Source organism: Heteronotia binoei, chromosome 8 (assembly GCF_032191835.1).
Source record: "Heteronotia binoei isolate CCM8104 ecotype False Entrance Well chromosome 8, APGP_CSIRO_Hbin_v1, whole genome shotgun sequence".
In the NCBI taxonomy this organism is placed as follows: domain Eukaryota; kingdom Metazoa; phylum Chordata; class Lepidosauria; order Squamata; family Gekkonidae; genus Heteronotia; species Heteronotia binoei.
Genome location: NC_083230.1, coordinates 103,461,900 through 103,478,819, shown reverse-complemented (window position 1 = coordinate 103,478,819; position 16,920 = coordinate 103,461,900). Strand labels below are relative to the sequence as shown.

General features: G+C 45.7%; 1 protein-coding gene across 1 annotated transcript in view; it reads left to right on the top strand.

The window, feature by feature from the left end:
* Nucleotides 1-16,920, top strand: part of CACNA2D4 (calcium voltage-gated channel auxiliary subunit alpha2delta 4) — a 269,022-nt gene that overhangs the window by 38,928 nt on the left and 213,174 nt on the right. The gene's annotated exons all lie outside the window — the stretch shown is intronic.

Genomic DNA, 16,920 nt, shown 5'->3' with positions numbered 1-16,920 from the left:
AGCTCCTGTTGGAGATCCGGGCCCTGCAGAACTTACCTAAGTTTCACAGGGCCTGTAAGACGGAGCTCTTCCACCAGGCTTTTAAATTACCGGGCGTCCTCTGAAACCTTCTCCCAGCATTTTACTATCTTTGTGCTTGAGTTGGTCAAGGGTCTGAGTGATGTCAACGACCTGGAGCTGTGCTAAGTGGTGTTAACCAGCTGAAGTTATACCAACTGCTGGACTGTGGCTTCTGGCTGTATTATTGTTGGAGTTATGACCCTCTACTTTATGTATTATGTTTATGAGATATTTTAAATTTGTTGTGTTTAATTGGATATGTTTTGTTTATTGTAACTGCAATATTTTAATGTTGTAATCCGCCTTGAGCCCGCCTTCTGGGGTAGGGCAGGGTATAAATCGCAAATTAAATTAAAATTAAAATTCTTGCTTTATTAGCCAAGGAGTAGTTCTACTTTCCCTCCAGGCAAAGAACTGGGGCAGCTCTTGACTAGCATACAAGGACTAGCACAGCCCGTGAGGAGCTTAAGTTTAGCTCACAATGATTTCTGCTCCTTTGTCTGTTAAAGTGAACCAGCTTTTACAAAAGTCAGCGGCTACCTCTTCCCAGTTTTCACTTTAGTGTCATCAGTCTTTTCAATAACCAGCAGTCTACCAGTAAGGCTGGCTCCCACTTTACAGGCTCCAAAACTTATTAAAGTCTTGCAATTCAAGAGTATAATCATCAGTACTCCTCTTGTCGCCTCCCTCTGTTTCTCTTTTACTTAGTGCTCTCCATTCATTATATCTCTCCAAGTCATGGTGGCTCTTCTAATGGATTTCCCATAAGCTTTTGCTTAGCGTGTAAACCATTGATAACTAGGTGCATAGCCATATCTAAACATCTGCTGTCTGCTAGTCAGCCCTGACCCAGAGCCTCTTTACCAGCACAAACCTACATTCAGCACAGGCCTACACTTAGATGGGTGTAACTCTGCTTAGGTCTGGACTGTAAATCGTATGAAATCTCTATATGAATCAGATTGTTTTGTATTAGGGTTGCCAGGTCTTCCCTGGCTCCCGGTGGGGAAAGATTTTTGCTCGTGGTGTGATGACATCACTCCAGGCCCGCTGCACAGAGGGGCACTCTAGCAGTTAGAGTAAAAGCTCTGTGATGTTGCTAGAGCACCCCTGTATGATGTCCCCGGCACAATTATGTCACTTCAGGATGATGTCATCATGTCAGGCATATTGGGTCCGACAGAGCTCTTTGGGGGTAGGGTTCCCCCACCAGCCAGCTCCATGCCAGCAGGTTGAGGGGCCCAAAATGGGGGGGGGAAACCCACCCCCAGTTGGAGGCTGGGAACCTTACTTCATTTGGAAAAGGAGTCAATCTAGGGTTGTCAATCCCCAGGTGGGGGCAGGGGATCTCCCGGTTTGGAGGCCCTCCCCCAAGCTTCAGGGTCATCAGAAAGCGGGGGGAGGGGAGGGAAATGTCTGCTGGGAACTCTGTTATTCCCTATAGAGATTTATTCCCATAGAAAATCATGGAGAATTGATCTGCGGGTATCTGGGGCTCTGGGGCGGCTGTTTTTTGGGGTAGAAGCACCAAATTTTCAGTATAGCATCTAGTGCCTCTCCCCAAAATACCCCCCAAATTTCAAAAAGATTGAACCAGGGGGTCGAATTCTATGAGCCCCCAAAGAAGGTGCCCCTATCCTTCATTATTTTCTATGGAAGGAAGGCATTGAAAAGGTGTGCCGTCCCTTTAAATGTGATGGCCAGAACTCCCTTTAGAGTTCAATTATGCTTGTCACAGCCTTGATCTTGGCTCCACCCCTAATGTCTCCTGGCTCCACCCACAAAGTCCCCAGATATTTCTTGAATTGGACTTGGCAACCCTAAGTCAATCTGAAATATTTGGGTTGCCAAACTCCCACTGGGGCCTGGCATTCTCCTGGAATTACAATTGATCTCCACACTGTAGAGGTCAGTTCTACTGGAGTAGGGATGGCAATTTTGGAGGGTAGACTACAGTTGTCAGCAGGCCTCATTTTGGACAGAAGCTCACAGGAGCAGAGCTCCAAAACTTCTAAATTTTATTGTGCTCTTTCTTTCTCTCCCCCACCCCTCCCAAATACTTCCTTCTGGACTCCATTGTTCAAACCCCCTGTGCAAATTTTGCTGAACTCTACGATTTGACAAACTTTTTAATATTTCCCCCCATGAAAATGGGAAAATAGCCAAAACATATAAAGCAGATGGAAATCTTCCTCATGTCACTGTGGTCACATAGGAAAAAGTAATTTTAAAAGTATGATGGGAGTAAGGTTTGATTATGACCATTTTAATTGAAGAAGCATTTTAAGGTAGATACTGAGCTGATATAATTTAGTACACCTTCCGGTGATGTCAGGGATTTGTGGCGCATACAAATAAGCTATGCAAATGAGTTGTGCTAATGAGCTCTGGCACCTCTTTTTCTACAAAATGACTCCTGGTTGTCAGATCCCCTCATCACTCCAGCATAGGGGTGCCAATTCTAACTCAGAAATTATCCAGGGACTTTGGGGGTGGAGCCAGGAGACTTTGGGGGTGGGTCAGGAGACTTTGGGCGGAGTCAGGACTTTCCCATTACCAAAATGAATACATATTTTCAAACAAGAGTTTTTCCATTCCTTGAATGCACTTCCTCCTATTTTTTGCTTTCCCCACTAACTGAAAGTGTCATTTGTTGTTTCCCACAACCACAAGCCCCTTGTCAGGCTCTGGTAGCATTTCCAAGCATGGCTTTATTATGGGACACACACACTGCAGCCAAAATAAACAATGAATCTGCAACACAGTTTTGCAAGCGCCCAGCATGCTCAGCTCAGCACCTTAAGCAAGGGCAAAGAGCAACTTCCTACCCAAGTTATATTTAAAGCAAAAAAAGGCTTTTATTTTCTTCTCCAGTGTTCTGCCCCACTCAAAAAAACCCCAACCACCCTATTTACACAGTAAACAGAGACACTTTGGAGAAACCATGGAGAGACTTATGACCCACCGCATTGCCGACATTGGAGTTCAAGGGGTGGCCTTACAGTGGCTTTCCTCCTTCCATGGTCAGGGACAAAGGGTGGCGATTGGTGAACAGACCTCTCGGCGGCATCCAGTTGAATGTGGTGTGCCGCAGGGAGCTATTCTCTCACCAATGATGTTTAACATCTACATGCACCCCCTTGCCCAGATTGCCCGAAGTTTTGGGCTGGGCTGTCACCAATATGCAGATGACACCCAGCTCTATTTGCTGATGGATGGCCATTTGGACGCCACTCCAGACTAGCTAACCAGGGCGTTAGAAGCCGTGGCAGGTTGGTTACGGTTAAGCCGGCTGAAGCTAAACCCAACCAAGACGGAGGTCCTGTACCTGTGTTGGGGGGGACCAGGATTGGGCATCCAACTACCCACCGTAGATGGCACCCCTTTGGTGCCAGCTCAGAAGGTGAGGAGTTGGGGGTGACACTGGATACCTCCCTTTACTTACTTTACTTACCTCCCTTTACTTACTTTACTTACTCCCTTTCTATGGAGGTCCAGGTCACAACAGTTGCATGATCTGCTTTTCATCATCTGCGGCAGGCCAAACAGCTGATGCCCTATCTGACATCCCAAGACCTAGCTACAGTGATCCATGCAACATTTACTTCCAGGTTGGACTACTGTAACTCGCTGTACACAGGCTTGCCCTTGAGGCTGATCTGGAAACGTCAACTGGTTCAAAACGTGGCAGCGCAGCTCTTAACTGATTGCCTATATGGGCAAGCAGCCAACCGATGCTGTACACACTGCACTGGCTGAGTAACGGATCTGTTTCAGGGTTTTAGTATTGACATTCAAAGCCTTACGTGGCCTGCGACCAACATACCTGTGGGACCGCCTGTCCCCATATGAGCCCCGAAGGATGTTGCGATTGGCCAACCAACACCTGTTGGTCATCCCTGGCCCTAAGAACGTCTGATTTGCCTCGGCTAGGGCCAGGGCCTTTTTGGCCCTGGCCCCAACCTGATGGAATTGGCTCCTGGTGGAGGTGCGGGCCCTGCCGGATTTGTCACCTTTCCACAGGGCCTGCAAGACGGAGCTATTCCGCCAGGTGTTTAGTTGAGGCAGGCGGGCGTCCTTTACTCTGTTATCTATACAGTCGGCTGCCCCCTCCACAGTGATCTATCACAGAGATCTATCATCTGAATCTTCATATTCGGGCCACTGAAAGATTACACCTAAAGTTGCACTATGTGCTGCCTGCCCCTGCTATTTAATGTTGTTGTAATGCTATTGTTTTAAACAGTATTTATTGGTTTTATTGATTTTATTATATGCGATTGGTTTTTTATCTGAATGTGATCCGCCCTGAGCCTGTCTGGGAAAGGGCGGAATACAAGTGAACCAAATAAATAAATGAATATAAATCCCAAGAATTTACCAAGCCACATTTTCCAAGCTCATCCCTAAGTGGCACAAACCAGACATTAATTTACCACCTCAAGTGAGAACTAGGTGTGGTATTCAGATACATACAGAAGTGCTTTCTTTGAAGTCCATCCAAGGCTAAGGAATAATCAAGGTCAGTAAGAGTCAGACATTTTTTATGAGTGTTTAATTTTAATTTTGGGTCCCTAACTCAGGAGTCAGGGTGGGGCCAGTGAGGGCACCACAACCTCTAACACTAATTTGCCCCACCTAATCTTTTCAAATAAGCCTTAAATTGAGATGACAGTATATTTTAAAGCTAGAGAGCATGCTTTCAAAGAAAGAAAATACGGTTTTAAAAATCAGTAGCAGTAATTCAGTATGGTAGTGCTCTACAACTTGCCTACCTGAGTTTTCAGGTGTATCTACTCAAGGCAGGGTTGCCAGGTCCCCTCAGGCCACTGGCAGGGGCTGGCAGGGGATAGTTGCCAGATCCACCTTGAAAAACTCCTGGAGATTTGGAGATGGAGCCCAGGGAGGACCTTAGTGGGGTACAATGCAATAGAGTCCACCCACCAAACCAGTCATTTTCTACATGGGAACTGATCTCTGTAGTCTGGTGATGAGCTATAATTCTGGGAGATCCTGAGGTCCCACCTGGAGGCTGACATCCCTAACTCGAGGTGGATTCTTCAAACTCAGGATCACTTTTACAACAAATGCTTTGTTATACGTGTTATATAGTTGTACCCAGAAGTGACACACCAATGTCAACATCATTTTTTCCCTCCTGCTGCTGCAGTTGAGCAAGCCTAATGGTGACAGGTGAAAAAACTGTTGTCAAATACCCACTGTAGTCTCTGGGTTGATAAATAGCACCGAATGAGGGATTGGCATGTTAGTAGGCCATCAGGAGCTTTGCCCTTCATGTCACAGGGTCAGAAGTCGTCAATTTGCCTGTTCATGGTGCATTAGTGAGCAAACTGGCAGTGTGGTCCTAAGCAGGTTATGTCTTTCTAAGCTCATTGAAGCCAATGAGTCTTAGAAGGGTGTGAGTCTATTTAGGATTGCACTGTAAAGAAGCAATCCTGAGTAGGTCCACTCAAATGTAAATCTTGTTTCATTCAATGGAACTTACTCACAGGAAAGGATTATTAAGATTGCACAGTAAAGGTTACATCAATGTAGTGTGGAATTCATATATTCCCAAGGGCATATTTTCTGATCTAGAAACCATAAATCTGACAGTTTCCACTGAAACACATTCCTACGCTGCATTCCTACATTTGTTAACCGAAACCGTGACTTCAATGGCGCTTACATATTCCATCTGGAAGGTGTAAGAGAACGTCTCCCATGTGATTTCCAAAAATCCATATGCATGCTACTAACATCTGTGATACATCGCTGATATCTGGAAATGAAATATTTTTTGCCAAAAGTGAATGTATATGAAACAGTTTTTATTACACTTTATTGAACATTAATAGGAGATTAATAAAACATTAAATAGTACAGTTAGCAACAAAATAAGATAATTCTTTATATTTCTTGATTTTGCAAGTCCATTGTTTCCCTACCCATTGTTTGGGGGAGGGACGGTGGCTCAGTGGTAGAGCATCTGCTTGGGAAGCAGAAGGTCCCAGGTTCAATCCCTGGCATCTCCAAAAAAGGGTCCAGGCAAATAGGTGTGAAAAACCTCAGCTTGAGGCCCTGGAGAGCCGCTGCTAGTCTGAGAAGACAATACTGACTTTGATGGATCCAGGGTCTGATTCAGTATAAGGCAGCTTCATATGTCCATACCCAGTTACCATTTCCCAGCAAATACAGTTAGTTTTGAAAAGGACCAAGAGAGACTTAAATAATGAGAAAATATCAAATTAAAAAGAAAGAGGGTTTTTTTAGCTCCAGTAAAAATGGTAACAGTCAATTAGAGAAAAAAAATCTGAACAACCTGGCAAATTTCCTAATTGCTTCTGCGGTATATGGTGAACATTTTAATAGATTGATTCAATATATCTTCAACCCAGTTTTCAGTTAGACATGCAGAACATGATTTTCAGAACTGTAAAATAATATATTTTGTGAGGAGCAGTCTTGAATAAGTAAAATTTCAGGAAATTTCCTGGCCCCATTGCTCTCTCTTTCTCCTACCCTATTTACAGGGTTTTTGCAAGGATAATGCCTTGGAGAAGAAGATATTAATGAATAAAGAGTGAGACAATACACTGAAAATTCTACCCTTAAGGGGCACTAGAAGTCCAGGGGCACTTTGAAGACTAACATATTTTATCCCAGCATAAGTCTCCATGAGTGAGAACTCACTTAAGTATGTCTAATGAAATGAACACTGATTCATGGAAGTTAACCTAGAATACATTTTGTTAGTCTTCAAGATGTTACTGGAGGCAAACATGACTACCTCTCTGGAGTTACTAGGTGTATGGGTAAGACTAAATTAATAATGACATCTTTTCACAATGATTCGGAAATAGGCATTTCCAAATCATACAACATTTATCATTTTTCAAAATGCCTGTAATGTATCAAAAGGGGTTTTGGGGGAAACTGGTGAATAAGGTTTGAATTAATTATGACATTTTCCACCACCACCATGACTATAAACATGTCCGGGTGCTTAAAGAGGCTAAGGAATAATGTAAGGAAGTACACTTTTTTCAAGCTAGGTAGGCAGGTAAAAGCTTCTGAACCATCCAGGTTATAGGTGACAGGACTTTAAGATGTTTCTGTAAGTTATGATGAAATCACAGATTTTAAAAAATTCCGTGGAGCCCCATTAGGAAATGTGGCCATGCCACCTGTTCTGAGAGACTTGTTATTGTTGTGGTACAGCTGTAAGTTTTTCTGTTGCAGAGAGCCCTGACATTTATTTCTGGCTCCAAATTCCAGAAGGATTGTTGCTTTGGGCAGGACTTTGGCTTGTTTCACAACAGTTAAAATATTTTTTTTTAAAAAAATCTGGCAACTGACATTTTTATGTAGTCCTTGAAAACTGCTTTGGGTGGAGTGGGGTTAGAATGGATGTGCAATCATGGGTGCAACAGGGGACATTTGGAAAAGCCAGTAAAAGGGAGGGGTAAAAACTAAAAGGCTAGCCAGTCAAAACTCCTGAAAAAAAAGACACAGTTGCTCCTTCTGATTTGGAAAGTTAATGTGTCTGACTGGCCAAAAAGTGGTGACTGAAGAACCATAGCAGAATTCACTGCTCGATATATCTACTTCTGCATGTAGATGATGAGATTAATGATTTAATCCATTGTGATTGCATAATGTCATACCCTGAACCCATTTGGACCTTAAATAGTCTGCGTCAGGTCTGAGGCTATCAGAGTAGAATTTAACACAAGACTACAATAGCTCTTAAATGTAGGGTTGCCTGGTCTTCCCCCAGCCACCAGGGGAACTAACCTTAGGAGTCTGGAGATGAGTTGTAATTCCAGGAGATCCCCAGGCCCCACCTAAAGGTTGGCACCTCTACTTTAAAAGGCAGAACCTTTAAGAAGTTTAGTATTTGAGGGAGGTTCAGAGGCACTAACACATCAGGGCCAAATTTCTAGAATTTACAGCACTGTGTTTCATGGTGCTGAGATTCTGTTGACTCCTTTAGCGTATAGACCTACAGCCATTCTGCAAAGAAAACCCCCAAACTCATCATTAAAGGTAAAGGTAGTCCCCTGTGCAAGCACTAGTTGTTTCCAACTCTGGGGTGACGTTGCTTTCACAATGTTTTCACGGCAGACATTTTATGGGGTGGTTTGCCGTTGCCTTCCCCAGTCATCTACACTTCCCCCAGCAAGCTGGGCGCTCATTTTACAGACCTCGGAAGGATGGAAGGCTGAGTCAACCTTGAGCCAGCTACCTGAACCCAGCTTCCACTGGGATCGAACTCTGGTCGTAAGCCAAGCTTAGGACTGCAGCACTGCAGCTTTAACCCTCTGCACCATAGGGCTCTTATAAACTCATCATTAGGGTTATGCACTTAAAGTTAAAATGCCACAAGAAGCACTTTTTTTCCATCAGATTTGTTTTCCAAATGTATAGAAGTCAGTAATTTCTAACAAGGCTGGGTCAATGTGTGGATATAGATCAAAATGAACCTGTCTCGCAGTAACCAGAGGCTTTTCTGACAGCTTTAATGGTGGGGCTATACATAGCTGGATAGTTTAAGTGGTGTCAGGCTAATGATGCTTCACTGTGAAAAGGAAGTAGCTTTGCTGCTTCTAAATATGTCCATCCAGGTGAATAAAGAGAGTTATATAAAAACCAGTGCTTCAACCTAGCTAATACGATGGTGCTAATGAAACTCTTACATTTGCTGTGACTCTCTTTGCTATGCAGAAATCTTTGCCTTATCTTTCGTTATTTGTATGGTAGTAGGTTTGCTAACTCTATATTGGAAAATTCCTGGAAATTTGGGGGTGGAACCTGGGGAGGATGGAGTTAACAGAAGAAGAATTGCCTCTCTTTTTTGGGGAGTTAACAGAAGTCTGGAGATCAGTTGTAATTCTGGGAGAACCCCAGGCCCCACCTGGAGGATGGCAACCATTTTATAGTAGGCACTTGACAGTGAAATTTGTCACTAGAGGGAACAAGAAGGAAAGCCCATAAGAAATCACAGTGGTGATAGAATACATTCTTTGGAATTTTTCTTCTTGCACAGCATCTCTCATTTTTAGGTTAGTCAAAGCAATGGTATTCTCAGTAGTAATGTATGGCTGTGAGAGCTGGACCATAAGGAAGGCCAAGTGCAGAAGAATAGATGCTTTTGAGCTGTGGTGCTGGAGAAGAATCTTGAGAGTCCCTTAGTCTGCAAGATCAAATCAGTCAGTCCTAAGGGAAATCAACCCAGATTGTTCCCTGGAAGGTCAGATGCTGAAGCTGAAGCTCAGATAGTTTGGCCATCAAAAGAGAAGGGAGCACTCCCTGGAGGAGACCCTGATGCTGGGAAAGACAGAAGGCAAAAGAAGAAAGGGACAGCAAAAGATGAGATGACTGGAAAGCATTACTGATGTAACAAACATGAATTTGAGCAGACTTCAGAGGATGGTGGAAGACAGGAGGCCTGGTGTGACTTTGTCCATGGGATCACAAAGAGTCAGACTCGACTGTGCGACTGAACAACAACATATTGATAGGGGCTTGAGATTGAGTGGTCTCATCTTCTTTCCTTTCCTTGTTACCTTGTGTTGAACTGCAGTCAGAATGCTCCCATGAGGTCATTTGGGGGTAGGTTTTGTTTCTGCTTGGTGAGTGATGGTGGTTAATTTTAAATGTAAGATTTACTGCACACCTGGAGAATCTCCTAAATTTCTTGTAATCCCTGTTTTATATCACTGCTGGCTGGTTTTCTTGCTTTTGCGATTGCCACAAGCGACCACTTTAACAAATAGATAGTTATAATGAGAATTCCTCTCTCTCTCGGCTTGGCTTCGCGAATGAAGATTTAAGAAGGGTGCAATAGTCCACGTTTGCTGCAGGCTCGCTGGTGGCTGACAAGACCAATATGGGACAGGCAGGTCCGGCCACAGCGGCTGCAGGGAAAAGTCTGATTTAGGGTTGGTCCTGTAGCAGTGCGATTCTTCCTCAATCTCCTTTTGTCCTCAAGACCAGCTATGCGTGCGTTCTCAAAGGAAGAGACAGCCTGGTGGATGGTGTGCCTCCATGCTTTGCGATCTGAGGCTAGGTCAGACCACTGGTGATGGTTGATGTGACAGGTGCTAAGGGATTTCTTCAAGGAGTCCTTGTACCTCTTCTTTGGTGCCCCTCTATTTCGATGACCGGTGGAGAGTTCGCCATACAGGGCAATCTTGGGAAGGCGGTGGTTTTCCATCCTAGAAATATGCCCTGCCCAGCGCAGCTGCGTCTTCAACAGCAGTGCCTCAATGCTGGTAACCTCCGCCCGCTTGAGGACTTCAGTGTTGGTCACAAAGTCACTCCAGTGGATGTTGAGGATGGTGCGAAGGCAGCGCTGATGAAAGCGCTCGAGGAGTCGCAGGTGATGACGGTATAAAACCCACGATTCGGAGCCGTAGATGAGGGTTGTCATCACAACCGCTTTGTAAACATTGATCTTTGTGCCTTTTTTCAGATGCTTGTTGCTCCACACTCTTTTGTGCAGTCGGCCAAATGCACGGTTTGCCTTTGCCAGCCTGTTGTCAATCTCCTTGTCGATCTTGGCATCTGAGGAGATGATGCACCCCAGGTAGCTGAACTGCTGGACTGTCTTCAGAACTGATTCACCCACAGTGATGCAGGGGGGGTGATAATCTTCCTGGGGTGCAGGCTGGTGGAGAACTTCTGTCTTCTTCAGACTAACTTCTAGGCCGAATAGCTTGGCAGCCTCTGCAAAGCAGGACGTCATATGCTGCAGAGCTGATACCGAGTGGGAGACGAGTGCAGCATCATCAGCAAACAGTAGCTCTCGGATGAGTTTTTCCATTGTCTTGGAGTATGCCTTTAGTCGCCTCAGGTTGAACAGGCTGCCATCGGTGCGATAGCGGATGTATACACCATCGTCATCATCTAGATCTACTGCGGCTCTTTGAAGCATCATGCTAAAGAAGATCGTAAAGAGAGTTGGCGCGAGAACGCAGCCTTGCTTTACACCTGTGCCTATTGGGAAGGGCTCCGAGAGGTCGTTGCAGTGTCTGACTTGGCCTCGCTGGTCTTCGTGTAGCTGGATGATCATGCTGAGGAACCTTGGGGGACATCCTAAACGTTCCAAGATTTGCCACAGGCCTTTCCTGCTAACGGTATCGAAAGCTTTGGTAAGGTCGACAAAAGTCACATACAGAGCCTTGTTTTGTTCCCTGCATTTCTCTTGGGAGCTGCCTGAGAACAAATACCATGTCGGTGGTGCTCCTGTTAGCTCTGAAGCCGCACTGGCTCTCTGGGAGGAGTTCTTCTGCAATGGTGGGCACCAGTCTGTTCAGGAGTATTCTGGCAAGGATTTTGCCTGCGATGGAGAGCAGGGTTATCCCCCGGTAGTTGGAGCAGTCTGACTTTTCCCCTTTGTTCTTATATAGGGTGATGATGATTGCATCACGAAAGTCCTGTGGTAATTTGCCTTGTTCCCAGCAGGTGACAAGTACTTTGTGAAGTGAGCTATGTAGTACTGTGCCCCCATGCTTCCAGATCTCTGGTGGAATTCCATCAACTCCCGCTGCCTTGCCACTTTTCAGTTGCTTGATGGCTTTAACAGTCTCTTCTAGGGTGGGGATCTCATCCAACTCTTTTTTCACCGGTTGAAGAGGGGTGAGGTGGATTGCTGAATCTTGAACTACGCGGTTGGCACTGAAGAGAACCTGAAAATACTCCGACCACCGGTTCAGTATGGATGCCTTGTCTGTGAGGAGCACTTGGCTGTCTGCACTATGCAAGGGACTCTGAGCCTGATATGATGGACCATATACTGCCTTCAGGGCTTCGTAGAACCCTCTTAAATCACCAGTGTCTGCACACAGCTGGGTTCTCTCTGCAAGCTTGGTCCACCACTCGTTCTGAATGTCTCGAAGCTTGCGCTGGAGGTTGCTACATGCAGCGCGAAAGGTTGCTTTTTTCCCAGGACAGGAGGGCTGAGCAAGATGTGCTTGGTAGGCAGATCTCTTTTTTGCCAGTAATTCTTGGATCTCTTGATTGTTCTCATCAAACCAGTCCTTGTTCTTCCTTGTGGAGAACCCGAGGACTTCTTCAGAGATCTGCAGGACAGTAGTTTTTAGGTGTTCCCAGAGTGCTTCTGGAGAAGGGTCTGTGGGGCAACTGGGGTCCTCAATTCTTGACTGGAGTTTTGCCTGGAAGGCAGCTTTAACTTCGGCTGACTGGAGGCTGCCAACCTGAAACTTCCTCCGAGGGATACCTCCTCTCCTGGGTGTGGGTTTAAAGTGAAGACGGAGATTGCAGCGTACAAGACGATGATCCGTATGACATTCTGCGCTGGGCATTACTCGGGTGTGTAAGACATCTCGAAGGTCTCTCTGGCGCACCAGAATGTAGTCGATAAGGTGCCAATGCTTGGACCGTGGGTGCATCCAGGTTGTCTTCAGACTGTTCTTCTGCTGGAAGATAGTGTTGGTGATGGTGAGCTGGTGCTCCATGCAGAATTCTAGTAGGAGGCGCCCGTTGTCATTGCAGTTGCCAATGCCGTGTTTGCCAAGTACTCCTTTCCAGGCTTCCGAGTCTTTACCTACTCTGGCATTGAAGTCGCCAAGGATGATCACCTTGTCCTCTGTAGGGGTCTTCCGTACAAGGTTGCGTAGATCAGCATAGAACTTGTTCTTTTCTGCAGGATCTGCTTGAAGGGTTGGGGCATACACACTGAAGAGTGTTGCATGCTGCTTGTTTTGAAGTGGGAGGCGCATGGACATGATGCGATCTGAGTGACCTGTTGGCAGGTTTTCGAGTTTGGAGGCAATGGAGTTCCTGACCATGAAGCCAACGCCAGAAAGGCGGCTCTCAGCCTTTGACTTACCCGACCAGTAGAGGGTATAGCCAGCACCGTGTTCTTGAAGACTACCTTCCTCAGGGAAACGGACCTCACTGAGAGCTGCTATGTCGATATTCAACCTGAGAAGTTCGTGGGCAACTAGAGCAGAGCGTCGTTCAGGGCGACCACTGCCTACTGTGTCAAGCATGGTTCTGATGTTCCAACACGCAAGCTTTAGTCTTTGCACACTTTGTGAGGCAGGTGCATGCCTTTTCTTTGTTGTTATTTTTCGACCGCAAGTAAGGATGCCCGTTGACCGCGGCTAGCCAACTGGGGTGGGGGAGACGAGCTTTGTTTAGGCCACCTTTTCTAGGCCCCTCTCCGTGTGGAGCAAGCAGTGCTGTCCCTAGATAAGGCTGCTTGGTCGTTCAGGGTGCTGCCGAAAAATGCTTTCGTCTCCGGGTTAGCATCAGGCGACCAATACCCTGAACCGCCTACATGCAGGATCGGGACTGCGGCTTCCAGTGGCACCTTCCACCTGCCGTTTCGCCCCTTGCCCATCGCTGCAGGACTTGATGCGTTGTGTGTGTGGATATGCCCTTCAGGCCTGCGCAGAGGAATTTTTTAGGTGAAGCGCAGTGTGCACGGTACTGGCTCCACCCTTTCACCTGGGGGTCATCTGCCATGGCCTAGTAAGCCGGGACGCCGGCAGCGAGTCCTCCAGGTGGTAGGTGTTACATTAACGAGCTCTATCTGCCCGGGTTTGATGTTAGAGTTTTCCTTCTCTTAGGCTGGCGAGGTTGGTGGGCCCAGCCTGCCCATCCGGTTATACCGCCAGACATTCGGTCGCACCATGACGTAGCAAACTCTGTGAAAACGGGGGGGACCAGCGAGAAGGTGTTGCTACGGATGCAGTAATGCAGGAGAGGCCATTGCAGTGACCATCTGCCAGGCATAGCCAGACAGTGACCACGCGGCGTTCACTACACCGGGAGAGGAGAGGCTATGTATTGCGCATGCACTTTCCCTGGGGGGGTAGGATTCCCAGAGGGAGCCCACCCCCCACCCCCACCCTGAGAATTCCTACTGAGTGCAGAAACACCTGACTTTATTCTGGGATAATTTTTTTTTTATTTGCTGTTAGCCACAATATATTGAGGGAACACTGGGGCAGTGATGCTCTGTATTCTTGGTGCTTGAGGGGGCAGGGTGGGAGAGTTTCTGAAATTCTGGCCCCGCTGGTGGACCTCTTGATGACACCTGGGTTTTGGCCACTGTGTGACAAATGGGTCAATGGGTGTTTTCACACACACTAAATAATCCATTTTAATTCAATTCACAATTAGATTTTACTGTGTAAAATTGAAAAATCCACTTGCAAACAGTCGCTGTGGGAAAGCACCCAGAGTGTTGGACTGGATGGGCATTGGCCTTGATCCAATGGCTTCTTTTATGTTTTTATAAATGTTACTCCCTGCTAATAAAGTTGGGAAGGAAATGGCAAACCACCCCGTAAAAAGTCTGCCATGAGAACGTTGTGATGCAACGTCACCTCAGAGTCAGAAACGACTGGTGGTTGCACAGGGGACTACCTTTATCTTTACTTTAATAAAGTGGTGCATACATCATGTTATAAAGAACGGTCCAAATTGCCTGATACTTTGGTGATCGCATCTGTCATCATGATACAGCTGCAAAGATGAGTTGGTTAATAAACTGGGATGTAACCATGCATTTTCATTTAATTCCTTGGACAGACATTCCAGTTTGCTAGTTCAATATTTGAGACAGAGGCAAACATAGATCGAAGATTCAATTAGCTACCAAAGAGTAAGCTATTTGTAGATGGAGAGTCTAAGCAGGAAGCTGGTGCGGAGGTCAGCAGTATAAGAGTGCTTACAGAGATATACAGTGTGCATCATTTATTCCAGCTATGCTTATCCCTGCTATTCAAACTTCGGCTCACTGTAATGAGCCCCCCAGTGTGCCTCCTTACATCTGCAAGCATCCAGCTAGCAAAACTGCCAATTACCTAGACTTCTTCTGTTGCCAAGATAGTTTGGAGCATCAAAATTTAGCTGTATGTTTCACAAAGCCATCAGCATTAAATCCAATAGAATATAGAATGAATTTGTGAATGCAGGTCAGTGAAATCCAGCACCTACAGCACAAGGGCAGCCCAGGTAGGAAATCGCTAATGTACTCTACTTTCATAAAGAGGTTAGGGTTCTTTAGCTTGGAGAAATGATGATTGACAAGTGACTTGATAGAGGTTTACAAAATTATGCATGGGATAGAGAAGGTAGAGAAAGAAGAGTTTTTCTCCCTTTCTCATACAGCACAAGAACTTGTGAGCACTCAATGAAATTAATAAATAGTAAGCTTAGAACAGATAAAAGGAAGTACTTCTTCACCCAAAGAGTAATTAATACATAGAATTCACTGGTGCAAGAAGTGATGGTGGCCATAAGCATAGACAGCTTCAAGAGGAGATTGGATAAATATACAGAGCAAAGGTCCATCAGAAGCTATTAACCACAAGATATAGAAGCCAATGATGTTCTGTATTCTTGGTGCTTGGGGGGCAGCAGTGGGAGGGTTTCTGGAGTTTTAGCCCTGTTGGTGGACCTCCTGATAACACCTGGATTTTGGCCACTGTATGACACAGAGTGTTGGACTGGATGGGCCATTGGTCTGATCCAGCATGGCTCCTCTTATGTTCTTATGTCCATACCCTCCAGGTTTTAAGAGCACATTAAGTGAAGAACAGGACTTCTGTGTTTTTATGAGAACCAGCATGGAGTAGTAGTTATTTTTTATTTTATTTTTATTTTATTTTATTCGATTTATATCCCGCCCTACCCCACCGAAGTGGGCTTAGGGTGGCTCACAACATAAAATTCTAACAATAAATCAAAAATTAAAATACATTAATAATTTACACAATAAAATAAAACACAATTGTCAGCGTGCTATGCTATAGTCTTCTTAAAATTCAGCTATTCAGGTATTCAGATTTTCCGATATTTATTTATTTATTTATATTAAGATTTATACCCCGCCCTTCTCACCTAAGTGTCTCAGGGCGGCTTACAACATAATAATTCAAACAACTTCAGTTTAAAACATTTAAAAATACAATTAAACCATAAATTAATAAAAACAAGATAGAATAAAACCGGCGGCCTATAGATACATTTTGTTCCATCCAAGATATTTTTCATTGTCAGTTAATGTCATAGGCCTGCCGGAAGAGGACTGTCTTACAGGCCCTGCGGAATTGCCCTAGATCCCGCAGGGCCCGCACCTCTTCCGGCAGCTGGTTCCACCAATAAGGTGCCGTTATTGAGAAGGTCCGATCCCTGGTGGATTTTAGACGGGCCTCCTTTGGCCCGGGGACTACCAACAGGTTTTGTGAACCTGAGCGTAGTACTCTCTGGGGAACGTGTGGGGAGAGACGGTCCCTAAGGTAGGCAGGTCCTAGGCCATATAGGGCTTTAAAGGTAATGACCAACACCTTGTAGTCCAGCCTCGAGGTGACCGTAGCATGAATCACTGTTGCCAGGTCGTCACGTTCCAGGAAGGGGGCCAACTGCCTCGCCCGCCTAAGATGAAAAAAAAGCGGACTTGGCAGTGGCTGCTATCTGAGCCTCCATCGTCAATGAAGGCTCCAATAGCACCCCCAGGCTCTTATTCAGATATTATGATGTTCAGATGTTGGTCAGTTGTATGCCAACTGGAAGAGGACTGTCTTACAGGCCCTGCGGAACTGCCCAAGGTCCCACAGGGCCCTCACCTCCTCCGGCAATTGGTTCCACCAGCAAGGGGCTGTGATCGAAAAAGCCCTGTCCCTAGTTGACTTCAGACGGGCCTCCTTTGGCCCAGGGATTGTAAGGAGATTCTGAGAACCCGATCTCAGCACTCTCTGGGGAACATATGGGGAGAGACGGTCCCTAAGGTAAGCAGGTCCTAGGCCATATAGGGCTTTAAAGGTAATAACCAGCACCTTGTACCGAACTCGGTATATTATCGGCAGCCAGTGCAGTCCC